At 39.0% G+C, this 8,948-nt stretch overlaps 1 long non-coding RNA gene across 2 annotated transcripts; it reads right to left on the reverse strand.

Annotated features, from left to right (window-relative positions):
• Positions 1-281: 281 nt before the first annotated feature.
• Positions 282-3,602, reverse strand: LOC133829069 (uncharacterized). 2 transcript variants are annotated; one of them, XR_009891500.1, is made up of 4 exons: positions 3,291-3,602; positions 3,130-3,208; positions 1,517-1,582; positions 282-525 (listed from the first exon to the last, which is right to left on the reverse strand). It is a non-coding gene; the product is annotated as an uncharacterized LOC133829069 (long non-coding RNA). The 2 variants fall into 2 exon arrangements; XR_009891501.1 differs by lacking the exon at positions 1,517-1,582.
• Positions 3,603-8,948: the final 5,346 nt, after the last annotated feature.

Consider the following 8,948-nt stretch of genomic DNA (forward strand, 5'->3'; position numbering starts at 1 on the left):
GTTCCTATGCTTCAGATCTATGTAGCTTTTTTGTCTACTCTGTGATGCGAGCATCCCAGCTCTAATCTTCTCGATAGCCTTACTAGTCCTCTGAACTTCTTCAAGACCCAAATATCTCCGTTCACCCATCTCATCCTAGTAAATGTGTGATCTGCATTTCCTACCATACATCATCTCATAAGGAGCCACTCCTATGGTCGCCTAGTAGCTGTTGTTGTAAGAAAACACTATCAGAGGCAAATACTGTAACGACCCGGATTTTCAAGACTCGATAATGCGGAAATATAAATGTTTTCATTTAACAAAATGCCTCAAAAACCCATAGAAAAAAAAACTTTTTAAAAAGTCGTATGGCCATACTTAACATTTAGTTACAAACATGTTTTATAAAGATTAGAGTGAGCCTAGTTTAGGAAAATTACACAACATTTCCAAAAATAAAAAGGCTTCCCAAAAGGTCGGTCCACATGTACATTTGCAAGGAAGACTCCAGCGCTCACTGCTCTGCCTTGCCCTTGTTCTTACCTACAACATGAAACAACTAGGTAAGCGAAAACGCTTAGTAAGATCAACTTCCGAACAAAGTAGATAGAGAAATAGGGATCCGGACCCATCCGGACCCTACACAATCAATTTCAAGAACGCTAAAGCGTCCTGGCAAACTTATGGTCATGCTTGATAACCAATGATAAATTAATTCGTAACTAGATAAAAATCCTGCACTCAGAAAAATCCCAGAACAAGCAGATATATTATATCACAACTATATCTTATCAACAATTATATCCCTGCACTCAGAAAATCCCAGAGCAAGCAGATATATTATATCACAACATAATTCGAGACCAACGCTCGACAATTTCTAACAATTCATGCGTAACGCGCCCTCCAACATAATTGCTAATCTGTAAAAGAGAACCGAGTCTCCACACTAAGATCTAGCCAATAAATATTCTCATCAAGGGTAACTATCGTGTTACCTAGGGCATCGCTACTTATTCAAGAGTGTAATCCAATTTACACGGTTTTACGGAGACTTCTATGTTAATCAGTGGTGCTGGTGAGCAGCTGCCCCTAGGGTGTTCAACCTCACTCAATCTTGGCAACCCCTAGTATCTCTAGGCACTCTCACGTAATGGCCAATATTCACGGCTGCTATCCGGGAATAACTTATCAGAGCACTTGCTCGGATTCTAACCGTCCAATGATTAAGTAAGCATGAGGGCCCCTAGGTCCCATTTATCTTGGCGCCCCTAGGTTTAACCAGCTTATCCTCATCTCATGGCCACTCGTTGCGGTAATGAACCGGACATAAATAAAATCAAGCAGTGTGACGGGGATCAACCGTCTAGGATATGACGGACTTCTACCGTTCATATTTTCTAAATCAGCACTCACTAGACTAACGTCTCTAAGCAACTTTCTATGACAGCCTACATATGTGCATGTATCCCTATACTAACATACAAGACAATAATCATTTCATGTTGCAGCCATACAATATAAGTTGACTTACTTGGAGTCCTTAGCGCTCAGCAGGTTTTCACCCTCCAACGTTCAGTCCAGTTACGCTTAGCCAATACTGTAGTTATCCATACAGTATACTCGGATTAATTATGGCACTAATAATTCATTATTATTATTTTGGGCAGTTTGGTCATTTTAATAAAAGTCATTTGTAAGGATTTATAATCCTTATTTGGTTTTAAACCTATTAAGGAAAGTTATACAAAATATTCGAGACTAAGCCCTAAGTCTCGGGGAGACCTATCCTAAGGTCTCGATACCTAGGCTCGGGTATCACAATGGTATTTCCCACAATCCGCTAAAAATCTTATTCTTTCAAGGTATCGCCATTAACCCGCACTTTCGACTAGTCGGTTAAAATATGTAAGATTTTAGCCGGTATTATATCCAGAAAATACAAATAAATTCCTTAATTATTTTTAAAGAAAATAAACTCTTTAAATTTTCCTTTTATTTTTCTTAAGGTTTTAATATCTAAAAACCGTTTTAAGAAAATTGCCTAATTTGTCTTAATTAGGAAAACCGTTATAAATTTCTCATCTTGACTAATTAATTTTCCAAAAGCAATAAATCAATTTTTACTTATTAGGAAAATAATTTATTTAATTATTTTCTCAAAATATAGGGTTTTAAACCCTCTTTTAATTTATTAACTATTAATAAATTAAATCTCTTATTTTTAGAAAGAATAAAAAATCTTTAATAAAAATAATTCATTTAAACTCAAAGGGATAATTTTAGTGAAAATATGATTTCAAGACTTACCAATTTATATCTTGAAAAAAGCAAAATTTTACTTTTTACCTTATGTTCCAAAATCTCATTTTTACACTAAGTGTGAAAAACCTAATTTTCACATTTTTAACTACATACTTCGTTAGTTCATAACTTGAAATTTACTTACCCAATTGTTTCCAAAATTTCCCAATTCCATTTTTGTTATGCCATTTAGGTCTTTGTAAAATCTTAGGTCAAAATGAGCATTTTTGATTGGTGAAATCATTTTCCAACAATGAGGTAAAAATGACCTTATTTTCAAGTCCTTATTTTTTCCAAACTTTGACAGTTAATAACTTTCAAACCGTTTAATATTTTCTTACCAAATTTTACAGTGAACTAATAGGTTATGCCAGAAATATGTCCACAAAATTTTAGAAAAAACTGGGTTCATTTGCCCTATACAGTGGCTGTCCAAACTTGGTTCCGAAAATAAGAATACGAAAAAACAGTTTTTTACCTAATTTTTGAAATAGCATAACTTACTCATTTCTAAACATTTTTTAGTGTTTCAAAAGCTCAATTTTATGTACTCAATCTCAAAAACATCACAGTACAATTAAATTTTACAAAAAAAATATACAGTGGCTGCTTGACCCCTTGGAAGTCACAGCTCAAAACATGTTTTGTTTTAGGGTATCCTACAAAACCCTTGGGGGTTTTGGTTCCCATTTTCAAAAATCAATACACATGCATCATAAAAATTATTAAACAACTACCATAACCTTATTACATCATCAACAAGAAACTCTAAGCATTAGATATACAAAATAATGCTTAAAACTAAAAACCCTACAACAAAATCATCAAAAGTAAACTTTTTACCTCTTTGGTGTTCTTGCTTAAGGTTTGGACCTTCCTATAAGCTTTGACTCCTTCAAAACCTTTCAAAAACCCTAACCAACTTCCTCCAACAACATAGGTAATTAGCTATTTGAAACTCTATGATTAAAACTTGACAAAAGTCTAGATTAATGAAACTTTACCTTAGGGAAAACCCTTCCTAGACCAAGACTTAGCTTCCAAGTTTCTTTGGTGTTCTTGGGGTTCAAAATGGAGAGAACACTTGAGAGAGTCTTCAAAAATCAGATGAGAGTGAATGAGGGAGGGAGAGTGGTTGGATTTGGGGGTTAGAATGGCTCACACAACTCTTCAAAATATCACAAAACACTTGAGTGCTTTTCTACCCACTTGCCCACTTGACTTCTTAATTAAATGGGATTTGAATTTTATAAAATTGGGTTCACACCACTCTAAAATAGCACATGGCCAGCCACCCTTTTCCATATATGTGACCATTAATTTATTTTTATTTATTATAAAGGTTAATAAAGGTTTATAAGAAGAAAAGTCCAAATTGACTTTTGACACCTTTTTTCACTCTTATTAAGTTTTAATCACCAAACTTAACATTAATTAATTAAATTAAATGTCTCTCACATTTAATTTAATTAATCACATAATAAAATTTAACCTAAGGTCCATTGATGGAAAAAAATTCCCCATTTCGGCAAAAATTAGGCATTTAACACAAAATGCCCTAAAATTTCCATTTTCTTTTAGGTTTATTATTTTTGACCAAACCTTAACTTTTATGAATGTATTTTATGCCCAAAATATAATTGCCATGATTTTTCGTTTTATTTTCCGAGATTTTTACCCGATCAGGGTTTTTGTGTCGGTCCAGGACCGAAAGTCTTATCTTGACTTTTAAAATCACAAAATTCATATTTTGGCTAGCAATAACTCATGGAATACTTACAAACAAAATATAATATTATTTAAAATAATATTCTTAACCCGGGGGAAAAATACCGACCCGAGTCGTTTAAAGGTACCCGAAAACGTAGGACGTTACAAATACTTACTACAGGACCCTTCAAAGTCTAGTACACATGCTCTCAGCATGTCCTCTAGTATCTGGATAGTCCTCTCAGAGTGACCATCAGTATGAGGTTGATAAGTTGTACTAAACATCAACTGCGTACCCATTGCCTTCTCACTTCCCCAAAACGTGGAAGTAAGTGTGGAGTCCCGATCTGACACGATAGACCATAGAGCTCCATGGAGATGCACTATCTCTCTCACACAGAGGTTTGTATGCTGGTCAACTGTATAAGTTGTCCTCACCGGTAGAAAGTGAGTCGATTTTGTGTATTTTTCTACAATAACCCACATTGAATCATGTTGAACTACACTCCTGAGAAATCCCACCACAAAACCCATTGTGATGTCTTTGCACTTCCACTTTGGGATATCCAAGGGCTGTAGTAGCCCCTCTGGTCTCTGATGTTCAGCCCTGACTTGCTGACACATTAGACACTTGGCCACATACTCGTTTACATTCCTTTTCATCCTCGGCCACCAATATAAAGTCCTCAGGTCCTAATACATCTTCGTGGTGCCGGGATGCAAAGAGTACTTATTTACATTCCAACTTAGGGGTGCCACAGCGCGTGTGCCCAGCAGGCCCTGGGTATGCTCTCAGATGTGGGGGCGCGACGTGACCTTAGGAGGAAAGTCGTGGCCCACCTCCCCTATGGCTTGGGATTTTTGGTCTCTGACTTGGGGGAAATTTGTGACCCTAGAGGCTGGGTTGTGGCCCTCCTAGGGATTTTTAACTTGGGATGATTTCTAGGATAGTGAGGCTCAGGGGCTCAAACTTAGGTACTTGGGACAATTTCTACTACCCGGTTTAGTAGAAACTGAGGTCCCGTAAGCTATTTTTTGCCTCCTAAGTATTTATTTGGATTAGAAGTTGACGATTACCCATTGGCTGCTATGACTAGGTTTAATCACTAAGGCTCAAAACTGAGGATCGTGCTCGCGACCGTTCTATTATCTCCACTCATAATTCAAGGTAAGAAAAATTGCACCCTTGTGTGGTTGTGTTAGGGACTGAGATTTCCTGTACTTGGATATGTATGTGTTGTATACTTGTGATATGGTTATGCAAACATTAAATAAACGGCCTAAGAGAGCCAAGGTCAGCTAGATAAACACTGGACTCGCCCTAAGAGAATCTGAGTCAGTGGAGTAAACAGAGGGTACGGCCTAAGGGCGCCGACTCTGAGTATTGTATATTGATTGAGATAAATTGTTTAATGTATATGTTTACTGATATTAGTTTGATGTCTACATCTTGTTGAATAATTGGATGATTGTTTTATGTTTGAATGATTATCATCACTTATTATGTATTACTTTTATTGTTTTCTTGCTGGGCCTTGGCTCACGAGTGCTACGTGGTGCAGGTAAAGGCAATGGTAAGATGGATCAACCATGATTTGGAGAGCTCTGGGGGCAAGATGTACATTGTCAGCTACTCGTCCACCACAACCGAGGGAAAGTACAGGGACAAAACCTAAAATTTGTATTTTTTCCATTAGAGTGGCCATTGGATTGTGTATAATTTTTGAGAATTTTGTAACATTGTCTCTTAAACCGTATTTTCGGGATCCCATGTCCCAAACATCTATTTTAATTCAAATTAACCATTTATGATCAAAATCTTTTAACCCTAACCTGATTGTTGACTTTGGGACCACACTTTTAATCAAATGACTTGATTAGAAAGTCCTATAGTATTTTAAATACACAGTGTAACGGTCTTGGTTATATAGGGCGTTACAACTTGGTATCAAAGCGGTCTAGGTTTTAGGATTCCTGAAGACTGGATGGACCTGTAAACTCGCCATTAAGACAAGCTTGAATCGTGGTTTAGAAATGGTATATATATATGTGATTATATGCTTAAATATGTGAATTGAATGGAAATGATTTACTACATGTCTGCATTGCTGTTGCATGTGAGTGAATATTTGAATGATTATTTGCATTTTGATTGATTGTGGTTGGTTAAGTTCCATTGGTGGACTATGGGAAGATTTTTAACCTGTCATCATTGCTTGACCGCCGAGTCGCTAATTCTAGATAAACTTGGATAGCTATGCGTCCAAGGCGATCTATACGACTAGCTGGTACAGAGCCTGGGCTAGAGATGATGATTAGGGCCAGAACCCTCTTCCAGTCCCTGAGAACTAGCAGCAGATACTTGCAGACATGCAAGCGTGATTATAGAGTCAGGAAGAGCGAATCCGTCTTTTGAGGCAGTAAGCTCCATTAAGGAGTGCTGCGCCTATTTTTCCACCTGTTGTGGCACCAGCTGTAAAGACACCTCAGGTTGGGAACATGTGGGAGCCACTGTATGTGCGGTTCAGGAGGCAGCATCCTCCAACCTTTGAGGGAGGACAAGATCCACTGAAGGTCGAACAGTGGATGAGTATGATTACTTCTATCTTAGATTTTATGAGGGTGGAAGGTCATGACAGGGTGGCCTGTGCCACCTACATGCATAGAGAAGATGCCTATATTTGATGGGAGGTGGCATCACAGACCAGAGATGTTTCTACTCTAAGTTGGGATGGGTTTAAAGATTTGTTCAGCCAGAAATACTATAACGTTGCCGTCAGGGCAGCGAATGTTAATGAGTTTGTGGGGTTGGTGCAGGGCAACATGACAGTTACTGAATATGCCCTGAAGTTTGACAAGCTTGCATAGTTTGCACCAGATTTAGTGCCTACAAATGTAGCCAGACAAGACAGATTTATTCGAGAGAATTAACACAGTACATGGGGGAATGACTTATGCCCAGTCTATTGAGAAGGCTCTTGCCGCTGAAGAGGCAAAGAATAAGATTTGGAGAGAGAACACTGCGAGAGGGGAGGTTCGTAGGGCGATGCCTCCATATTCAGGGTCTGGTAGGGGTGGAGACCCCAGTGATCTGAAGAGGAAGACCCCTGACACTTCGATTGGCGTCAATCCTGATACGAGGGATTGGGGTACTCAGGGTGGCCACCAGAGAGGATGTGAGACATGGAGAAGTTACTCAGAGTGCACAAGGTGCAGAAGATGCCATCTAGGCGAATGTTGAGCAAAGACTTGTTATGCGTGCGGGGTGGTGCGACACCTTAAGAAAGACTGCCCAACAGTAAAGAAAGAGGAATCAGGGAAAGTGGACACCTTGACTCCAGATTGAGTGTTCACCTTGACGCAGGCAGAGGCCGAGGCTAGTCCCTCGGTAGTGATAGGTAAGCTTTCTAATGCTGGCTTCACTTATACTGTATTGATTGACTCTGGTGCTACACATTCGTTTGTTTCTAGTAAAGTAATTGATAGATTGTGTAGACCTAGTTAGTATTATATTGCGGGATTTGGGACTATACTGCCTACAGGGGAACTGGTAGTTTCTTGAAGATGGATTAAAGCACTGCCAGTGATGGTAGATGGTAGAGAACTATCAATAGACTTGATCGAGTTGAGTATGGATGATTTTGATATGATATTGGGAATGGATTGGCTTGTCAGATATGGGGCTACTATAGAATGTAGGACGAAGATGGTGACTTTTGAGCCTGAGGGAGAGGATCCCTTTGTCCTGCGTACCCATGATATCAAAACTGAGAGCTAGGGACCTATTACAGGGAGGTTGTATAGGTTTCTTCGCTAGTGTGGTGGATACCACCAGGGTTTTGTCAGCAAGGCCAGGAGAAACCAGATTAGTACGCGAGTACTTGTATGTGTTTCCTGAGGATTTACTAGGACTGCCGCCGCAAAGAGAGATTCAATTTGTCATTGAGTTAGTGCCAGGTACATAGCCAGTGTCGACGGCACCATATAGGATGGCTCTAGTGGAACTGAAAGAATTGATGATACAGTTGCAAGAGCTTCTTAATTTGGGGTTTATCAGGCCTAGCTCTCGCCATAGGGTACACCAGTTTTGTTTGTGAAGAAGAAGGACAGGACTCTGAGAATGTGTATAGACTACAAGGAGTTGAACAAGTTGATCATCAAGAATAATTACCCCTTACCAAGGATTGATGACTTATTTGATCAACTACAGGGAAAGACGGTGTTCACAAAGATTGATCTTCGATCTGGTTATCACCAGCTGAGGATCAAGGACGAGGATATACCGAAGAAGACCTTCTGAATGAGGTATGAGCACTATGAGTCTCTGGTGATGTTGTTTGGTTTGACCAATGCCCCAACAACATTCATGGACTTGATGAATAGGGTATTCAAGGATTTCCTAGACCAGTTTGTGATTGTCTTCATCGACGACATCTTGGTTTACTCTAGTTCAAAGGAAGAACATGAGCAGCATCTTTAACAGGTCCTGCAGAGATTGAGAAAGAATCATTTGTATGCCAAGTATAAGAAGTGTGAGTTTTGTCTACCAAAAGTGACATTCCTCACACATATTGTGTGGTGAAGATGGAATTAAGGTGGATCCAGCTAAGTTGGAGGTAGTGAGAGATTAGCTGAGACCAAGGATCGCCTAAGAGGTTAGGAGTTTCCTTCGGTTAGCAGGTTATTACAGACGGTTTGTAGAAGGGTTCTCGAAGATTGCTACACTGATGACAGGATTGACATGGAAGAATCTGAAGTTTGTCTAGCCAGACAAGTGTGAGAATAGCTTCTAGGAATTGAAACAACGGATGATTACTGCTCCAGTGTTGAGTCTTCCTTCTGAGGAAGGGAAGTTTGTGGTATATTGTGATGCATCGAGGTTGGGTATGGGGTGCGTGTTGATGCAGAATGAGAAGGTTATCTCTTATGCATCACAAAAGTTGAAGGAGTAT

The sequence above is a fragment of the Humulus lupulus genome, chromosome 4, assembly GCF_963169125.1.
Source record: "Humulus lupulus chromosome 4, drHumLupu1.1, whole genome shotgun sequence".
Taxonomy (NCBI): Eukaryota; Viridiplantae; Streptophyta; class Magnoliopsida; order Rosales; family Cannabaceae; genus Humulus; species Humulus lupulus.